Source organism: Amphibalanus amphitrite, unplaced genomic scaffold (assembly GCF_019059575.1).
Source record: "Amphibalanus amphitrite isolate SeventyFive unplaced genomic scaffold, NRLGWU_Aamphi_draft 000013F_arrow, whole genome shotgun sequence".
In the NCBI taxonomy this organism is placed as follows: domain Eukaryota; kingdom Metazoa; phylum Arthropoda; class Thecostraca; order Balanomorpha; family Balanidae; genus Amphibalanus; species Amphibalanus amphitrite.
Window position 1 is genome coordinate 56,336 of NW_024881509.1, and position 21,648 is coordinate 77,983.

At 46.4% G+C, this 21,648-nt stretch overlaps 1 protein-coding gene across 1 annotated transcript in view; it reads right to left on the reverse strand.

Annotated features, from left to right (window-relative positions):
• The window catches only part of LOC122383834, a gene marked incomplete at its 3' end in the record, with an annotated part of 232,149 nt that overhangs the window by 45,558 nt on the left and 164,943 nt on the right, over positions 1 to 21,648 (reverse strand). The window lies entirely within an intron of this gene.

The window sequence follows — 21,648 nt, forward strand, 5'->3', positions numbered from 1 at the left end:
TCGCTAGAGACCGGTTAGTAGGGTGCCGTGCACAAGTCAGCTGGAGGTACCCCTCGAAATTTCGCACGTGCAAGGCTCACCCTCTCGCTCGCTCCGTTAGTCGCCCCAAAAGGCGCTATACTGGTCTTTAGGATTAAATATTTAAATACATTACCGTAAGGTGGGGCTATTTGAGACAGTGAGGCTATTTGAGACAGTATTTAAAATTCCTGTAAAATAAAAACCACTTAAGATTCATGCTTAATTTTTTGCTCAGGCGATTTACTGCTCGATTCCACACCTCCCTGTGCAGAAATATCACACAAAAATCAAACGATTTTCATTTTATAGCGATTTTAAATACTGTCTCAAATAGCCCCACTGTCTCAAATAGCCCCACTTTACGGAAGTCCTTACAACTATACAACGTCCCAACCAGAAAATATTCAAAAGCAAAATAAGAAACATCAAAACATGGATAAGAGATTCCATGATCAAAACTTTGTGAGGTCCGCCAGAAATGTCGACACCGATTGCAATGCAAGGACAAAACAGGCGTTAAATCACTGCAAAATTCTGTTGTGGTTTAAGGGACTATCCCACCTTCTAAAATGTTGTTAAAACCAGTTAAATTGTGCCCGACTTTATAGATTGGATGACCAGGAACACGGTTCTGGCATTTATTTTTCATTAAACATCTTAGGCTTCCCATATTCCAAACACAAACTTTCAAATATGTGACGTCACAGCCCAAAATTACCTCCTTCCCCAGGCCACATTACTGTCATAAAGCTGATTCTTTTTACTCTGTAGGCACCACAACAAAGTTCAGACCAAGTTTTCAGCGATTTTTCAACGAACAAACCCATTTAAATCAGAATGACTAAACGAGGTGACGTCACACTAACGGTCGCTCCATGTTGAAGATAGGGCCTTGCACAAGGCCCATTTTCAAATGAAGGGAACGAATTTCTTCAACACCAAGAGGCCGCGGGGGTTGCAACCTAGATAGATAGTGGTTTCTGAACCTCGCCGCAAACTTGGCTATCTCAACTCAAACCCCATGTTAAAGGTGGGATAGTCCCTTTAAAGTACTGCAAAGTCGTAATAGCTTTAAACTTTAAAGTACTGCAAGGTTGCGATCATGATCATATCACGATCATAGTCAATTCATTAACGTAGAAAGCAAACTACATTTTGTTGTTATAGTTCGTTTTATTTCAAAAGGACGCTGGCTCCAAGTATGTTTTTCCAACAAGCACGTGTTTTAGCTAGCAAAACGGGCAAAAACTGAACCTGAGAAACTCGAACGTCGCCTTATTTTAACATGTGAATTATTCCCGATAAATTCCATGCCTGCGTTTTGGAACTAGACATGAGAACAGTGGTGACGTCATGCTGTGGAACTTGCATTGCAATGCAACGCATAGCTATCATGGAAAGAATCGATTACTCGATTCGGGCCTCGGTAAGAGCAAAAAACGAAGTTTTCCCAAAATTCGTTGGCAATGAATGCTTTCGTACGAACATTGGGTGGCAGCTGCCACCAGTGACGTCATCGTAGTATGCTCATTTTTGAAGTCACAATTTCCATGTATTTACCGAGCACAATTTGAAATCGATCATTTTTTCGGCAAGAAATTCTGAGCCAGACGCTGAAGTTGCCAAAACTCACGTGAGAGCTTCGATAATGCACTTTGAGCCAGCGTCCTTTTGAAAAAAACCGAACTATAGTACCTAGATATAGAATTAATATCAAGGGTTCTGGATTTTGGTCTTGGCGTCTTTGACCTGGGATCCATGAGCAGTGTAACTGCATATAACAATTTACAAACGTATCACAATGCTGAACTAGTAGGAAAATCCGTTCCTGATGCACATTTACTCGTTAATGTATTTCGGGTCTTTTTTGTATCAGATGTCATTAGGCGTTTAGTATGTGCTAGAGTAGAGGCTTTGTCCTCTTCCCGAACGTGTTCCAAAATTGTAGCCTTAATGCAGTAGATTAGCGTGCGTAAGGCTTAGCATATATGACGCTCAAACGCGCCATTTTCACATCAACACGGAATCATTGGCCTTGGAGAATGGCATTGGTATTGATTCAGTTATTTGCCAGCTGCTGCCGTATGATGGCGCTAGTAGAGCGCTATATGTATAATACGCTCTGCTAGCGCCATCATGCGGCGCCAGCCGGCAAAAAATCTGGTCAATACCACTGTTTCTGGAGAATGCCTTGGATTCATTTTGAGCTTTTGGATTTATCCAAGGGCATGTTGGTTTTATGAGTTGTCTTCTGGCCGTGATAGAAATAATTTCAAAGCTGTTAGAGTTATGAAATGCTTTTGAATATCAAACATGAACTCCGATTTCTGGTGGGCATAGTGACTTTGGTGTGTCAATGTCATTGAAAAGGCAGGTAAGAATGTCACTGGTCAGCCTTGCTTCAATTGGATTTGTGTCCATTTATAAATGGATTTCAATCATACCTACTTACCTACATATGTCATTGGTATTTGATTTCTACAGCTCAAAATATTGTTAGGTGTGGTACAGCAAACTGAATGGAAGTGATGTGTACAAACATTTGGTGAAATATTTTCTGGATTGCCAGCACTTAGAACTTGTTTATTTTGTAGTAGAGTCAGATTCAGATTCAGATTCAGATATATTTCGCAATATGTCCACATACTAGGTGGCTATTCTCATTTGCACGTCATGTACATGGGTAGGCTGTTAAATCGACTAATGTATGTGTCGTGTCCATACGCTCATCATGCATGCATACAACTCACGCACATTCGCTCACCACATCTCAGTCAGCACGTGATACATAATGCATACAACACACGCACACTCACTCAACGCCTGGACAATATGTGTCGCTTAACCCTCGCCCTGGCAGGGCATTTTTCATAACACGGCCTGGCAGGGGGGGGGTCGATGCGACCCCCCCCTCGCGATTGGCTCCTATGGCACCTAGAAACACCAAATTTGGTAGGTAGGTGGGCCCCCTGGAGTTCTCGCCCCTGTGCAAATTTGGTTGCTCTAGGTCAATATTTAGGGGGGTTTTGGGCAGGGATGCGGAGCCGTGGAAATTTCAGACGGCTCCGGCTCCGGCTCCGGCTCCGGAGAAAAAATCGGCTCCGGCTCCGGCTCCGGCTCCGGGTGAAATGTTATGGCGGCTCCGGCTCCGGCTCCGGCTCCGAGTAAAATGGTCCGGCTCCGGCGGCTCCGGCTCCGGCGGCTCCGGCTCCGACTCAGTACATCTCCTATGCAATCAATTAAATACGTGTGGAAGAAAAATTGGATTGGTACACGTAGCTTCTGTATTTGCATAACAACTAACATCTAAGGCTATTTTTCTCAACAGCACATGCAATCAGCGAACAGGGTATATAAGCACGTGGCGAAATGTTATGACTATACGGCCGCGTTACTCTTTGCCATGACCGGCTCACCGCGTCCCCGCGCAAACGCACCTCGGAGAGAACTGGCAGAACAAAAGACTAGAAAGCATTGGAAAGGACATTGGAAACGCAGTCGCCGCGAATCGTAGTTCACTGAACCATCGTAAGCTGACACCCGTCTCGGCTGCATTGGGGGGTGGGGGTGTGGGGGGGGTAGGGTGGGGTGGGAAGAGACGGTGTTGGGAGTCGCAGTCCACTGCACTGGCTTCAAAACAATGGCCGTCACCTGATGACCGGTCCTCATGTTCTGGCGATGCAGTAGACGTGGGGGGGGGGGGGGGGGGAGGGAGGAGCAGACAGGAAGTTGATTGCGTACTGTGGGATGCTGGGGATATTCGGCTTTTTTCATTCACTTGATGGCCCATGACGTACTTACCATATGTTTTACTGCCTTATGCTGTCAAACCGAACTACATAGGTCAATTATTTTTTTCCTCTTCAAAAAATAAAAAGGAGCCGGAGTCGCCCCCTTTTTTGGCGGCTCCGGCTCCGGCTCCGGCTCCGGGCTATATTGTTTCACTGCTCCGGCTCCGGCTCCGGCTCCGGGCAAAATATGCCGGCTCCGGCGGCTCCGGCTCCGACTCCGGCTCCGGCTCCGCATCCCTGGTTTTGGGGGGTATAAATGTAAAAATTTCGCTAAAAACAGGTCAAAAGTTTTTCGCTTATAACTTTTGATCTAATTAAGATAGAGCAAAAAGAAAAGCACCAGTGAACTCAGCACGTCAAGGCGCGTCGAATGATATAATTTTTAGCTTGCTTAAGTGTACTTAAAGTTTTTCTTAAATTTTAAGCAAACTTAAATTAATAAATTAAGTTCAAGTTAACCAAATTGCGTCATATCGTATATCATTCGATTCGGCTGATCACCAGGAACACAATGATACCATTTTTGAAGCTCTAGCGTCATTATGTGCCAAGTTATTGGCAAAAACGTCATTTGACCTCAGTTGACCTCATTTGACCTGACCCATGGATAAGTACACCAAACAAAGAAGCACCAAGTGACCTGCTGTTAAGTATTGTGGTTTCAAAGCACAAAAATGATAGAACGAAGCGGATATCTCCAGTATTTTCCGAATTTAGTATTTTCCCTTAGGCTTAACATTACGACGTAATGACCTCTAACTGACCTCAGGTCAGTGACCTCAAAAAACCCGAACTATATGTTATACAACTCGGTGAACTTAGCACATCCTGAAAGTTTGAAGGAAATCAGTGAAAAACTGTGAGTTGGACAGGTGCAAAAAGAAAATTGAAATTTGACCATGACCTTGTACCGGTTTTCCTGACCTGGTGACCTGACCCAAGGTCACCCGGACCTGAAATTTTCAGGTCATATGTAAAAAGGTTGCCCCATAGGCTGTGCCAAATTTGGCGGCGCTGCGCGCCGCCGTTTTTACGCTATCATCGAAAAACCTTAGGGGGGGGGGTCGCATCGACCCCCCCCCCCCCCTGCCAGGGCGAGGGTTAAGTTTCCGACGAAAATGCCTGTCACCGACAGGTATGCGCGACTTGTTCAGCCACATCCGCACCGCGATAGCAGAGTCTACGTCTGCCAGACTCTGTTCTGATGCGAGGAAGAGTGAAGTGCTCTGCTCCGCGAGTGTTGTGCGTGTGTCGATTGTTAGCGGGTGGCTGAATTATGTGACACATTATTTCCGGGAGTCCCGTCACTACAGCTGACCGCACAGCGCTAACAGCGTGATATTCAGCCAGCTGCTTGGCACTCATCCAGCCCAGCACGGCGTTAGAGATGTGGGAATAACGACCCATTCCAGTCACCACTCGGGCACAGAAATTGATAACCTTCTGGATCATTTTCATCTGCTGTGCGCTGCATGATCCGTAAATGGAAATGCAGTATCGAACAGCTGAAATCACCAGTGCCTGGACCAGGGGCGGATCCAGAAAATCTCCAAGGGAGGAGCCATTAGAAACCAGGAGGCCCCCCCATAATCCCACCTGTTGGAGGCCCCATCTTCCCACTTGTTGGGCCCCCCCCCCCCAAAAAACTGCGTCTATTGAGCTTATCTAGCTGTTCAGGCAACATCTCAACATCTGTGCAGGCTTGGAGGCCCTCTGTGCAGGTTAGGAGGCCCTGTAAAAGTGGTCATCTCTGTGAGTATAAGAGACCTCCAAGTTATGAAAAGCTTTACCAATCTTCTAACAAAGAAGTCTTCTCAGCTAGTCTTCTAAGAAATAACTAAGTGGGTAGGTTAAAAAAAAGTCATCGGATTTCGGCCACTTTATTTTCAGGAGGCCCCCTTTTCAGCATTTTAACTTTTTAACTTTTTATTTTATTTTTGAAAAAAATAGGCCAAGGGGGGGGGGGGCCATGGCCCCCATGGCCCCCCCCCTTGTATCCGCGCCTGGCCTGGACTATAGTTGGAATTACAGCCTTTGGAATGACCATCAGTGAGTTGTTTAGTGCGATCAACATGCCAGTGCATCTCCGAGTGAGCTCCCTTATGAGTAGGTGACAAGATAAGAAATTGAAGCGAGACTGACCAGTATGCTACAGAATAGGTATAAGGTAGCCCAATCTGCAGGAATATTAAAATTCAAAACTGGAATTGGGACTTATGGACTGGAAACTGCATCAACTATGTTTTCCAAAGCATAAAAGATATTAACATTTACCATAAAGCACAGGGCAATGATAGGACCCGGTTGGACCCGGCCAAATATTTTGGTGGACCCGGTCTGGACCCATCCGGGTCCAGACCGGGTCCCCGGGTCCACATTTTGCCACTTCTAGTGTACGTGTTTGGCTCAAAAAGTTCAATTTAAGAAATTCATGTATCATGGTCGTCAAGTACTCGCGAGAAATTGCCAAGATTCAGTTCAAGATTTTGGAAAATGTGGAACGATAATCAATAATCGAAGATTGCCATTTGATTGTTCATGGTTTTGGCAGTCTAATGGCGTTTACGGCATGTCTGTATGTCTATTCTGTGATTTTATATGATTTTTTGAACATATGCCGTTTTTGATCGAAAACTGAGAAATCATGACGTCACTAAAACCTCGATATCTCAAAATTTTCCGACCGATTTTTTTGAAACTTTGTCACAATAAACTTCAATCAATTCCCTACCGGTACCCAGAATTTGGCGCGCCTGCGGCGCACCGTTTTTATGCTATGGCCCGGCGAAAAAAGTGGGGGCGTTTAAAGGTAGTGTGCCAGCTTTCCTGGACCGTATAGAGTTAATGGCCCAGATAAGGAGAACCGGATTTTTAGAACTTATCCATACCTTCAAAACTCATGGAAACGTCTTAAATTCTTCAAATATTGAGTACCCCAGTGCGAAATTCGCCCCGACGGGTTGTCGGTCGTACCCCAACCACATTTCACACCACTATGAACAATAAATGCACACACTGAAATCGCTATTACCGATAGGCTCATCCAATCAAGTTTCGATAAACCCGTTCATCATCAACTCCTGCGGTTTCGAACAGCCCGTTAGGTGATGCGGTAGACCGCGCCCAAAGCCAGGGCCCCGGTAACGTGAGGTAGCCGAGTCGGGGCAGCGTGCGCTGACCCAAGCCGGGGCCGCGCGTCCTCCCGGTGTCATGTGATAGCCCGGGGCTGCCCGGGGGCGAGTTACCGAAGTGTGGAACTGTAAGTCAATTCTAGGGCTCCGATTGGTGACTTTGGTCGAGGGATGACGCTTATAGCATGACGTCACTCACGAACTTGGCCGGACCACGGATCATAGAACGGATAGGCAACTCCCCCCGGCGACCTGTCTCCCCTGCCACCTGGTGGGCATTTAGGTGAACTATCTTCACTAAGGACGCGGCCGGCCTTATGCATGTGGGGGGCGTCGTGTCGGAGCTAATTTGGTGATTTTTCTGCGGAATATGGTTTCTCAGCTAGTTTAGAAGATATCTATGATATAAATGAGAATGGCAAGAATCGTTAGAGACGGGTAAAAAATTCAGCTTGTATCCTTTGTCATGAAAATCGTTGTTTTTAAACCCAGGTGGGCGACCTAGCGTTCCTAGCAAACTTGGTACTTTTCCGATCGTTGAGGGCTCCAATGTATATTCCATGAATACATTTTTGATAGATTTTCATCTAAAGATGAAATTTAATCTCTAAATTCCACAAATATTCTTGCATAAAGCCATGCGGCGTGGGTTCTATGAATTAGCCGGCCGAGGGGGAGGGCGGGTGCCGCCCTTCTCATAGTATTTATTTTTTGCGATAGCTCTGAACGTGCCGGCGTTAGAAAGCTGAAACTTGGCATACCTGACCTTTGATTCAAGCTGCATCTTACGACTTTAGTCGCATTTTCAGGTCAGGTCAGGTCACTGACTTATGTCGTCATAAGTGAACCGCTGTACGGTCCTCAGATGTCGCAGCTTCGCAACGTCCTCAGTGCCAGAGGAACTTGCACAAATAGATGAAATTTAAAGGATATAGTATCCTCCAGAGGTCTCTGAACTTTTATATCTCGGATTTTTCCTTAAGTCACATGAGGTCAGGTCGGTCACGTGACCTCACCATTAGGTATGGGAAAAATAGGGAAAATAAAAACTTCTATTTTAGCACCGGGAACGATCTCAAACTATATCAAGCACACGGAATCGTAATTTCTTTAACTCCTTGCAAGGTCCGAAATTCACTTTTGCATTGTTGATGTGACTAAGGTCATAAGTTTTTCGTCGATAACTCCCGATCAAATTGAGCCAGCGAGTCGGTAAAGTCACCAATGAACTCAGAAAGACCTGCCGAAGTATGCGACATGACCTCTTTCGACCAGCTTTGTGACCTGGGGAGGCGCTGACCTGACTTTGACCCGAGGTCAACACCTCAAGTTGACCTCACCCGAACAAAAAAAAAATATACCATTGGGTCGTACCTCCCCCCCCCCCTCGGCCGATGCGTGTGTAGACAACTTATAGGTCCGGCGAGGGTTAATCTGTATAGGTTATTTTGAAAATTTTACCTCAAAATTTCAGATCGGTCAAAATCAGGCCATGACCTAATCGGTACATAATTTACCTTCACCCTCGCCCGTATATGGGGGTCGAGGTCGAACGGACACCCCCCCCCCCCCGAGGGTTAACAAGCCCCTATTCCAGGGCCACTGGATGAGAGGATAGCAGGGATACATTAGAATGACAAAAGGCGGTCCGTGGCTCAACCAGCCTCGGGGCCGGCCCAAAACTAAGGGGCACGCTGCTACCCAATATCATAAGGTATGACCGCTTCCGTTCATATGGAAACGTAAGCATTAGCAAACTGTTCACAATGTTGCCGTTTTAATGGAAACCGGCTAAATGTCGATACCTTGTAGCGACGGGAAGGAGCGTCTCGTGAAACAGGACCCGTGGGCCACTGAGTCATGTTTATGGCCAGCAAATCCATAGCAGCCACCCTTTACGACGTTATAACAGGTCCCGATTTTCCCGACCTTTGGGTCATTGACCTGACCTGGAAGGTCAACCGATAACCTAGGACCTTAAAATTGGGTATCATCGGCTTCCTCTCGTCACGGGCAACACGCTCGTTTTTTCCGCGAAGCTCTAGCTCGATCAGTGGCCAAACGGCAAGGGGGGGGGGGTCCAACGGACCCCCCCCCCCGCTTATACGTTCGCGGCTGGAAAAACACCAATACGGCCGAGGGTTAACATTGACATGTTTTAGTAACATTTCAGCTGTTAAAGACTCTCTAATTTAATGGTTCCCACCCGTTTCCCCGTGCCCTTTACATTGGGTGCGGAGACCGGCCGGCTCCCCTCCTTAGTGAAGATATCCGCGCCGCTAGATGGCAGCCCGCTCCGCGGGTACACCGATAACAATGGGCAGCGGGGGGAGTTGCCTATCCGTTCTATGATCCGTGGCCGGACCAACGGCGCAGCGCAGGCGCGCGGAGCCAATCCAGAGGTTCTCAAACTCAATTGTACAGATCTTGCGCATTGATACGCGAAACTTTCGCGAGTTCGCTTGAGTTTGGAAACCCCTGCCGGAGAACTCGAGAAGACCGGATTATTCGGCGGACAGTGGACAGCGCAGATGGCGATTGACGGTGCTAAAAAAGATGATAGGGAAAGAGGAGTTGAGCAGTGAATTATAAGCCTGTCCTTGTGAATAGCTGAGTGGTAAATTGTGAAATGCTTAGGCTTTGAAGAGATGCAGTGCAGTTTAGCCGACTCAGGGGTATTCTGCCGAGATATGTTAGGCGGAAGGGTCGCAAGTCCTTTGTTTCCATCATTGCCTAATGAAAATGTAAAGCGTAATGTTAATTTGGCAATACAGCGTGGTTGGTCATCTGCTCAATCCATTTCTTCACTGCAATAATGCATTCGCCACTGTAATTCATCTTAAGAGACACTGGGCAGCGCCGCCTGTTAATTATTCCGAAACCACCAGTGAATTCATTTGTTGTCGTCACAGTCACTCACAACAATACGAATCGTGTAGTCATGCGTTGGGGGTCCGCAAAATTTGAGTGTGCTGCAGAATGCAGACTGGACCGCCGAGAGTATAACATTCCCTTCTCAGTCTCCCTGGGCGAGCGGCGCATTGGAGCCGAAGGAAACTGCTTCATTTTTTGTGGGGATGTCATGATACCCATGTTTGAAAATTATGTGCTGGAATGATGCGATATGGAAAAGGACTCTTGAATATAGGGCTGTCGGGAAGATGCAAATTTTCCCATTTGCTAACCGATACAAGTTACAACGCGAAAAGACGCAACTGTTGCACATTTTAAGGGCTTTAGTCTGATAAAAGTTAAGGGACTTTGTGAATCATGCCTAATTGACCACGACCCAGTTATTTGCCACTGCAGGTAGGTACTAAGGAGGTACACTCGGGGGCAGATTGATGTTCCACAACTCTTTATCCACCGGGTTCCTATGGCTCAGCATTGGCAGCAGCCGCCTGGTACCGGTAGACTGTGCCGCTTCACTTACTTGTCAAGCGGCACAGCCTACACACACCGTATGCCACCGGTCTGGGTCGGTGGCTGTAAGGCGATGTGGGCCGCCTGTGACGTCAGCGCAGCGGTGAGGGCCGAGCCCGGAGGCATGGCTCGGGTCGGCGCGGCGCGGCGGCTGGCGAGGGCTGGGGAGTGACGTGGGGTGGGAGCACGGACATCGCGCGGCTGAGCGAGTGTAGTTAACTTTCGCATCTCAAGGTGCCAATTATTCTACCTAACAGTTGTGCTAAAGCAGTTGTTAAAATGTCCTATCCCCAAGACAGCGCCTATCATCATACTTGCAATGCACATTACGACACACTTAAGCGTGGCAATGGGACAGCCGATAGAACTTATGTCACTCGTGCATCGAGGTGCGGAGCTATATTTTTTATAACATATTAGTATTAACCCTATTCCTGGCGGGCTCCGCCGGGACAAGAAACTGGCGGGGGGGGGGCCGATTCGGCCCCCCCCCCTGAGATCTCGAGAACGAAGCAAGATGGCGACAAGCGGTAAACGGCATCGGATACGCACGGCCAAGATCTACAATTTTTACAAAGGTCATTTTCAGGTCAGGTCAAAGATGACGTCACAGGGGTCGAAAAAGTCAAAATGGCGGCGCTAGATATGGAGAGAGTTTTTCTCGAATAACTTTCGAATTAGTCAAGATAGGAACAAACTAAGGGCATCATTGTGATCCTCTCGTCAATCCGCATCGAATGATATATATGTTGACCTCGAAAGGTCAAGGTCAAAGGTTGACCTCAGGTCACGTGACCTCGAGGTCATCATGTATATCATTCGATGCGTCTTGACGAGCTGAACACAATGAGACCATCCACGCGTCTGTATCTTGTTCCTGTACGGAGATATTGGCCAAAAACCTTTGGTGACCTTTGATGACGTCACATGACCTCACAGCTGCCCAACAGCAAAACAGACCTCAAGGTAGTGAAGGTTGATCGTATATGAAGTCATGTATGGTATATGGGGCCATTCCGACCCGTTTTAGTGGTAAAAACAGGGAGTTGATTTTCCCCCCATTGACTTATAATGGGGAGGTCGCGAAATTGACCTGACCTTAGGTCACCGATATCAAAATTCCGAGATATACAAATTGCACATACTGGTACCCTAACTAAACCCTGAAGAGAAGAAATTGATCGGTCAAAAACTTTAGCTCTGGCGTGATTGCAAACTTTTCTGAGGTAGGGTCACCAAACCGCCTCTGGTGACCTGACCTGAGGTCAGATCAACTCAAAATTTTCAGACATGTTGCGTAGAAGCCTTTTAGGAAAAGTCAGAAAATTTGAGCTTCCTAGCTCAACGCGTTTGGGAGAAATAACCAAAAAACCTCAGAGGGGGGCTCCTGAGGCCCCCCCCCCGCCAGGAATAGGGTTAACACGCGCAGTGGAAGGGGGGGGGCGGATTTCGCCCACCCCTCCTGTTTTTCGCCAATAACTCGCGCCGCAAACAAAATATTAATGTGAAATTTTGGCTACCTGCCCAGAATTGAATGGCGGATCTTGTCGTGCAAGAAATAAGAAAATCGGTTCACAACTTTTCCAGTAAGAGCGATGTAAAGTCAAACATCCTGCCGCCGCGGCGCGGCGGCGAGGCGGCCGGCGCTAGCCGTTACGCGCCGCCTGAATTGTAGACTGTGCCGGGGCGGGACGGTTCCGTCTTTACATCGCGCTCCTTACCGCTGATTATATTAGATTCGCGTCAAATTTGGTGAGAAGACTGAGAAATGTACAGGGAATCATAATATGGTCAAAGAATTTTGAAAATCGGCCGGTAACAACTTGAGTTATGAGTGTGTAAACACAAAATTGTGATTGCCGCGTTTCCCGCGTCGGCCGATCCCGCTTCAGCCGGTGACATCTTACCCTTAGCAGGCTTCTAACCAGTAGCGGCGGAACACCTTCAATTAAGGGGGGCACTGCCGACTTTTGGTCCTATTCTTTCCATGCAACGCCCATAGGGCTAATGTTAAAATGCCAAAATCAAAGGGGGGCACGGTGCCCCGGTGCCCTCCCCGTTCCGCCGCCTATGCTTCTAACTGCCATATTTATTGTTGGATTAACTAGAAATTCACCTTACATACTCACAAATGTTGGGTCTTTCGTATAGTGAAAGAAAAAAGAAAATCGGCCTGTAACTTTTTGAGTTATCGGCGTGTAAACGCAAAAAAGTCGCTAATATGGCAGATTTGACCACATTTGACCTCATTTGACCTTGAAGATATTGACCTAGGGTCATGAAATTCACACACAACAGAGTTCCCCATGGCCCCCACCTACCCTCCAAATTTCGTCTTTCTAGCTCCAGTGGGAGCTGAGATCTTAGGGGGGGGCGACATCCGCCCCCCCCCCCCCTTCCACTGGGCGTAGTACTGGCAACCCTTCCACTGCGCGTGTTAAGGCCTTGATCGAGCAGATTGGTGTCTATTGTTTCGCACGGCAATCGTCCAGAGACGTGGGAACTGGGGGTTATGAGTAGTGCCGCAGCCAACGCTCCAATTTAAAGCGATTATTACTGTTGCTGTAATATGTGGTCGCAGCCTCCAATAGCAAACCGTTCCAACTAGGAGCCAAAAAGTCGGCCACTCAGGGGGGTTCGAACCGGGCTTCTCCCACCGGCCAATACACGGCACGAGCGTTCATCCACTGAGCTACCGAGAATGGTCCTTGTCCGCACAAAACAAAATGACATTCACCCGCTGACCGCCAATGACAGTATTGTGACATTTGATCGCGTTTGACCGCGGCGGGTGGTCGCTGGTTTCGGCAGCTCAGTGGATAAACGCTAGCGTCGTGGGGTGACCGGTTGGAGAAACCCGGTTCGAACCGTCCCAGGTGCGCGACTTATTTGTTCCTAGATGGAACGGTTTGCTATTGGTGGCTGCGACCACACATTAGAGGAACATAAGAGTTGCTTTGGGACGCCGCGCTATCCAAAAACCCCAGTTCCCACGTCTCTGGACGATTGCTGTGCGAAATAATAGACACCAATGAGCTCAATCAAGGCCTTAATACATATCTGTTAAAAACAATGTAGCTCCGCAACTCGATGCACGTGTGATATAAATTCTATCGGCTGTCCCAATGTCACGTTTAAGTGTGTCGTAATGTGCATGGCAAGTATGATGATAGCGCTGTCTTGGGGATAGGACATTTTAACGACTACTTTAGCATAATTGTTAGGTAGAATAATTGGCGCCTTGAGACGCGAAAGTTAACTACACTCGCTCAGCCGCGCGATGGTCCGTGCTCCCACCCCACCTCACTCCCCAGCCCTCGCCAGCCGCCGCGCCGCGCCGACCCGAGCCATGCCTCCGGGCTCGGCCCTCACCGCTGCGCTGACGTCACAGGCGGCCCACATCGCCTTACAGCCACCGACCCAGACCGGTGGCATACGGTGTGTGTAGGCTGTGCCGCTTGACAAGTAAGTGAAGCGGCACAGTCTACCGGTACCAGGCGGCTGCTGCCAATGCTGAGCCATAGGAACCCGGTGGATAAAGAGTTGTGGAACATCAATCTGCCCCCGAGTGTACCTACTCAATTGCGAACAGAACGACGAACGTTCCACCACCACTCGCCAGAAATTCAATGAGCAGTTGCTTATTTTTAAACGCTTGAGTGCACCTAACAGCCTTTAAAAATGACGTCCTACCTTTCAATGGTTTGCACGAAGACACAAAGCCAGAATCAACCAAGCAATACCAGAATCCATTGCGCAGCGTGTCTGATGTGCCCCCAATTTTCAATCCACATAGCATATCACACACTAAATGCAGGAAAGTTCACCTACACATCAGGTATTTGAAGGACTTGATAGCTCATTTACATGGAAGAAACACTTAACACAATGCACTAAAATGAAATGTGATTTATAGCTGCAGCAGACGTTTGGCGTTCGATGCCTCTTCGCCAAGTTAAGATCATGCCAATATCGGCCAGTCTGCCGCCACGCCGGCACTCGCCGTGGTGTGACGTCATCCGGCCGGCTCGGCGCTGGGTAGTTCCACACTTAGGTAACTCGCTGCCCGGGGATGCGGTAGACCGCGCCCAAAGCCGCGGCCCAGGCTTGGGTCAGCGCACGCTGCCCCGACTCGGCTACCTCACGTTAGCGGGGCCCTGGCTTTGGGCGCGGTCTACCGCAGGTGGCCTCTGCTCATACTTTGTGGTGCGGTGGCGGTGCGTCGGGCCGCGCGCTCTGACTTCGGCCAAGAAAAATGCGTCAGCTGATCATTGTCATTTCTGCCACTTTCATGTGCTGAGATGGGGTCATAACTTTAGAGACGGCTGTTTCATATCAATTATTTTACATAAAATAATATTTCAAACCATAAATTAATGTTCGACAGCCAAATTAAAGAAATAATACCAATACAGGCTTACAGTTTAAATTCGACATTAGCCCCGTTTACATAGGAGTTGCCAGATTCACATGCCAGCTCGATCTACTTTCAGGTGTTCGGCCTCCGCCATGTCGACAAATGCTGCGCAGCAAATACAAAATCCAGAAATGTGGTAATGGAGTTCTGGCCACCAAATAGAAAAAGCCTGCCAAGTTTATGATGCTCTTCATGTTATGTAGTTTTGATAATAAACGACGCATGGGCTTCAAATGAATTGTATGTCGTACATTTGGGCATCATATGAGTGGAATATTGCAAAGTTTTTACCCAACATTTACATAAGACTAAGTTGTTTCCATGAAAGCGATGAAAATAAAGCTGATTGTTGAGTTCCATCCACTCCTTGCAGCTTATATTTAGCGGATTGCATTTATTCTTATTCTACCCAAGGCCATCTATAGAAGGTACAGTCACTCCCCCGCCGACCAATCAGAGACAGATCCTGAGTGACGTCATCCCTGATGCTCGCAAGGGGTACTCCATTCCTTAACAACGTAAAAATGACAAACTTCATTTGAAGATTATTGATGGTTCTTTTCACATATTGCTCAACCGTTGATGTCACTCGAAAGCCCAACTAATTTTCTAGCGACAAAAAAGAGCAGCAATATGCTAAAAAATGGCCGGTTTTGAAGATATAGGCGATTTAAAAACCCTCTGCAGTAGCAGAAAAGCAACGTAAAAACGCATCGAGCTTATATTTTTACTATAAATAAATCATTTTTCAGTATGTTTTTAGATAACGTATTGATATGATTAACAAGTTTATTACAATATTTTTTTTATTATCTGTAGCTTTATTTCAAAATAATATTTTCAAAAATGACAGTTGTTGGCAGAAACTTGGAAGCGATTGTGGCGCACCACGCCATTATTGTCTTGAGGCCCCCTTATGATGTGATCAAAAGTGGAGTGACATGGGCCTGATTCTACCTTCATTTATAGAAAGATCAAATATGTAACACCCCTTTTCCCGCTTACCTTCAACCTCTGAGCACTGTGAGCAGTGACATTTTCTTGATCGATTCAAAAGGCATGGAAAACACGAAGCAGAAACTGAGTGCGTAAGATATTTGTAACAAGTATCACATACGCTCTAAATGACTTTCTAAGCAGATTCGAGAGTCAGTAATTACCTATTTAATCACGTTGCGCTCATTCATCAAGTCAAACAAATACCTAAACCGATTGGTAGCGTCATCTAGGCGATCATAAGTGCCAAACTGCTAGTTGAAGACTTCTATTATAGATGGCACTGCTAGACAAGCCAGAGCGTAAGCCAGAGGATTTTACCACCGCCGTGAAAAATTCCTAACCAAAGGTGCACTCCGGTCCCCTCAACATAAAACTCTCGATATTTCTCTAACCAATCAGAGTAAGCCTTGCTCGGCGCTGATTTGCTCATCAGAAAATGACGTCATTAGGGAGCCACGGCGTTCAAGCTATTTTATGGCGGCTCAGGTGATCCACTTAGAAGTCATATTTTGATGTTTTTAGAAAAGTCTGATGAATGCTTTTATATTTTCAGAAAAGAACCCCTAATGTTGTTGTTGATAAACACAACTTCGCTATTTTTGCCAACAGTAATAAGACAGGAAATCATCTGTTGGTGGGTCTTCCCGCTAAATCTACCACCCCCAACTACGTCATCATCGTTCCTGAGCATGCTGACGCTGTACTTGGTCATAACTTCGTTGCCCAGCACTAGTTAGCCTTGATTTCCGCCAATCAGAGTGCAGAGCTGTCTGCCAAGAGACAGCAGTACTCGATATTAGTGGTGGGTCAAATACTTGTTTTCTGAGATGTTTTTCTTTGCAGCCTTTTATATCTTACTTTTGTTTATATTATATATCGCTTTATACCTTGTTTTTGTAAAGAATATCTGCATATATTGTGATTTATATAGCTTGATTTAGCTAATATGGCAAAGTGTTTACGAAGGGGTGCAGGGAGATATGGCAGCAGATATGGTGCTTGCAAATAGTCTTTTTACGCATAAAATAGTACCCTTTTTTCGCGCCGAAAATGACCTATTTATTGCAATTTATTGATGTATTATGCCTGAATTCCGAGAAAGCGCTCTTCGTAGCATTGAATACAGTCACTTGTGTAGTTGCAAAAGGTCACTGGCCAGTTTTGTGATATCTCTAAGCCAGCTAGGGAAATGTCTAAATGCTATGTAAACAGGGTTATTGTGTTGTCTACGATTAGACAGCTGATAACTCATTCCCGTACGTCGTAACTCTATAATGACCTTTGCTTATTGTCACATGTGCGCCGCATTCGCGATTGTTGCCGACGCCTGTTTGCAGGTCAGCCCACTACAGTTGTTATACATATCGAAAAACCGATAAACTTTTAGGCGAAAAAAGCACTATTTTAGGCACATTTTTGATTTTTTTGCAATATTAGGTAAAAACACAAGCTTCTTATCCTAGGAAAAATAAAATGGGAAATCATTGGAAGGGGGCACACTACCTTTAACGCCCCCCCCCCCCAAAAAAAAAACTCGCGGGTTAATACCCGAACACGCAAAAACTCCGTCGGCGATGAGATTTGAACCCATGACCTTCCTCTATATTTTCCAGTCGTTTTTTTTTACCCCCAAGGTACCAGTTGGGTATTTGTCGAATGATGCCGAAACAAGCATCAGTAGTTTTAGAATTGATAGCTCTATCAGTATAGCTTGAAGGTGGCGTACCCACTGATATAATGTAAGACGAGGAAGCCAGCAAAGTCCCAAATCATAGAATTTCACCACCAACCCAATGTTAAAGAGACCCGACTTTGGGTGCTTCTACCCCCCAGGTACCACTTCAGTTTTTAAGAAATGCACGATTAGCCGACTGATATTGATAGGGCTTGAAACAAGGAACGTTTTGAGGCTGAAGGTGGCGGTACACATTGCGCCAGTTTTATTTGGGTTCAAGTAAGCTTCAATTCTGTACGTTTTTTCAATGGAAAAAGGGTAACGCCAGAACATACCAAAAAGGTCCGTGGCCACGCTGACAAGGCAACGAGCTGTATTTCATTGTTTTGCATTAAATTCAGACTAACATGCGTCACTCCGACGTGATTTCCGGCCGACCTATGATAGCTACGACGTTTTTATTTGGACACAAGGTGTCAAATCGATGCGACTGAAGGTACTGAAGATTTCATGTTGGTACGTCTAGTGGTTTAGAAGATATTGTAGAAAAACGAGTGGGGGGCTCTTTGTATCCTCCCAGTCATCCGCGGATTAAAAATATTTTTTAATGACCTCATGTGATAGGTATTCAAGTTGTTCCGATACATGGCTGGTAGTATTTCATCAGTTTTATAGACCAACAACAACGCATGAATTTTCTTTCGATAAAAAGTGGATAAATCGCATGCAGAAAATATAGATGGTATGACGTCAATTGGTGATGACCTTTGACCTTTGACCTATAAAGTCAAACCTTTTTCAATACATTGATGTGCTGCACACCAACAGGGTATTGCGTATACCAAGTTTTAGCCCAATTGGACCAACAAGGAGCACGAAATTAGCCGGCATTCGTCAAATAGCCTCAGGGCAAATTTCGTATACGGCGCATGGCCTTATATAAGGATTTATTTCTTTTTCAACAATAATTTCCCAAAAAAATATTTTTGCGCCACTTCTTTTCGATACTATGATACATCCTCTGCTAAATTTTCGTCAGCATCCGAGATACAGAACATGGCCAAATTTAAAAATACTCAGTTTGACCTAGTCAGGTCAAAGGTCATTGAAAGGTCATCGACAAATACAAAATTATTTATAAGGCCTGCATCAACTGCCTCTCTAATGGCGCTTACCGCAGCTTCCCTGCACTCTTAATTACAGAGCAATGGGCACTTCAAACCTGCAATGTCGGCAAAAATCATTGACCTTTCATGACCTATAACTTCGACCCTAGAGGTCATCCAGGTCTAAAACTTGCTGGATGTTTTTGTTTTTATAGGTGCTAAGAGCATACCAAATTTCATCAAAATCAAAGGGGGTCGGGTACCTTCGTGATCGATTTGACGTGGAATGACCCAAAAGTACAGAGGGTCTATTTAAGATCTCCAGAGCCACCACGTGGCGCTACGGTCGGGGTAGGGCGAGTCCAAATCCCGAGGGAAGTCAGGTCACCGGTCATTGTGGGGGAAGGAGGGAGGGGGAGTGACGCGGTATCACGGCGCATGGGGGCGTCCGTAGCGCCGGGAGTGGGCCGCCCAGGGCCGACCGCCACTGCGCGGAGACTGAGGGGAGGGGATGATGGTTGCAGGTGCGTTCACTCCGGTATGGTGGTATCCTGTTGATGTGGAACCAGCGACTGAAGAATGCGACTGAAGAGAATCATTATCTCAAACAAATGGGCAAGCGAGAGGCAGTGCCAGTTCCAGCCAAAATGTTTAACAATGATAATTGAAATCTAGCACGTATTCATAGCATGCAACTATTCAGTCGATAGTTGCATGATGACGATGTCTTAGGCCCTTTTCTAAACTGTTATTTGAGTTTGATATTTTTTCATTTGGCAAGTTCAGTTTTCGTGGGTTTTATCGGGTCGAAGAGAATCAGAATAGAAAGCAGAGTTGAAATGGCTCCAGAAAACTGAAAATGATCAAAAAATATTTTCTTAAAAAATGAAACTTAGCTAACATTTATAAGCGACACTTTTGACTTTATTGGGAGGATATTGGGGGGGGGGGGGGGTGTCATTGTGCTTGTCTGTGTTGCAGTAGAAGGAAATTTTTAGTTCGTGTCTAGATAAAACTAGCCCCGGGAGTGGGGCTCGAACTCACGACATCACATTCAGCTCATAGCTGTTACCCAACCTCGACGCTACGAAGCGTTCGACTCCGTGTGGTGAGAGCGCACGTCCTGGTTTCAAAAGTCCGGGTTCGAAACGCGACCAGCGCTTGACGTTTTTAAGCCTCCTGACGGCAGGCCGCTGCCAGGCGAAGTCAGTGAGGGGACCGGCCATGCGCGGCTATGTGCGCACGTTAAAACTTGGACTCTAAATTCTGTCATAGACCAGGAGTTGCTTGATCGGAGGGCAGATGGCAGGGTCAACGCAACAAGCTCAGCATAGCGGGGACTCTGTCCTTGTGATTTCTTCCGTTCAAAAGGTTCAGGCCAAATTTATATTAAAAAGGGGAGCCGAACCAGGTTGGGCCGGTTTGAACCAGGTTAGACCGGGATCTTACACGCAATCATGGTCAGACAAAACAGAAGCTAATTTCGGGTTAAATATTTTTATTGAATGATCTTATTTTATTTTAGCTTACACGCATAATAACTAAGCTTTTTTAACTCAAGACTTCATGCGCAAAAAGGTAGTATTCGTCCACTTTTCCTCATCTTCTGTTAGCGACTTCATTCGACCTAAAAGGCCAGTCTTACCAGTAAAAAAAAACCGTGATAATTATTTGCCCAAGGGACGCAAGACGCAAAAAAAAACGCCAGCCGGTCAAAGAACTGGCGAACGATACGATCTTTCTAGTGCTTGAATTATATTCAATGAAAATTTCAGGAGACATACATTATCTTACGATTATGATAATAAGGATTACCTTATAACTAGCTACTGGGCGCTCGGATCATTCGCTGGCATTCCATTGCCAGCTGCATTACCAACATCACATTTGCATTACCATAGTGTAAGAAATAACTAAATAAATAAATGTAAATGTAATAAATAATAAATAATAGTTATTTATTAACTATGGCATTACTTACTTTGGGTGCATCCTAGTTGACAGCAGGTGAACCGGTCCGGCCACAGCAAACCCATGCCTCATTTATTATCCTTTCCTTCCAAGCATCCAAGCTAACCGGCCGCCCGGCCCACCACCGCGATATGGAACAGCGCAGGAGTGCGCCATTTGCCTGCGGCAGTGACCCACCGCGCCGGGGCTGTTTGACAGGTCACCCGCACCGTGACCTCGCCACCCTCCCCGCCCGCGCACCCCCCATCGGGCCCAGCTCGGTAGTGACCTCTCCTCGAATATCACATGGACTCGACTAAGGCTCAACGCCATCCACAGGGTCTTTCATAATGAGTGTTACTTTTGAAAGAGCTATTTCTCAGGACATATATGTTCCTCATGTAATATGTACCATCACATGAAACAGAAACACATTAGCGTTTTTGCACACACAACTTTCATTTTAATGCTCCTCAGGAATTTTCCACTGTATCGCCCTTAATTAAGGCACACGTTTCGGCCCTCTGACGAAGGTGTCGACCCCGCGCCTCACAACGTCTGGGTCCAGGCTTCCAGTAAACCTCTCCACTGTGGTTCACAGTGGATGGCTGCAGGAGGGTTTTGTCTCAGATCTGCCAATGCGACTCCCCAAAGCCAGTAGTCCAGCGGGGAGAGGTCAGGACTCCGTGGTGGCCATGGTCGCTCGGTGAGGCGGCTGATAACCCGCTCTTCGAAATTATCGATCAGCCACTGGCGCAACAGCTGCCATGGTGTGCACTGTGGCACCATCCTGCTGGAACCACAGGCCGTCTCTTTGAACCTTGTCCCTGACCCTGACCTGAGGCAGAAACATTCCTTGAGCAGCCTAAAGGTAAGCCACCCCGTTCAGTGTTGACCCAGGGGAGAGCCAATGGATGAAGACTTGTCCGTCGACCGTAATCCGTAATGCGTTTTAGTGGTGTCGACATACTCTGCTTTTCCGTGAAGGAAAATTGGCGTTGTGAATTTTTTATTTTTTTGGGACAATTCCCTAATCAATTTGCAACAATAAGCATATAAAATTCACGCGGAGGTGATAAATTAAGAGCTCCTAACTAAATGTTCAAAAGTAACATTCATTATGAAAGACCCTGTA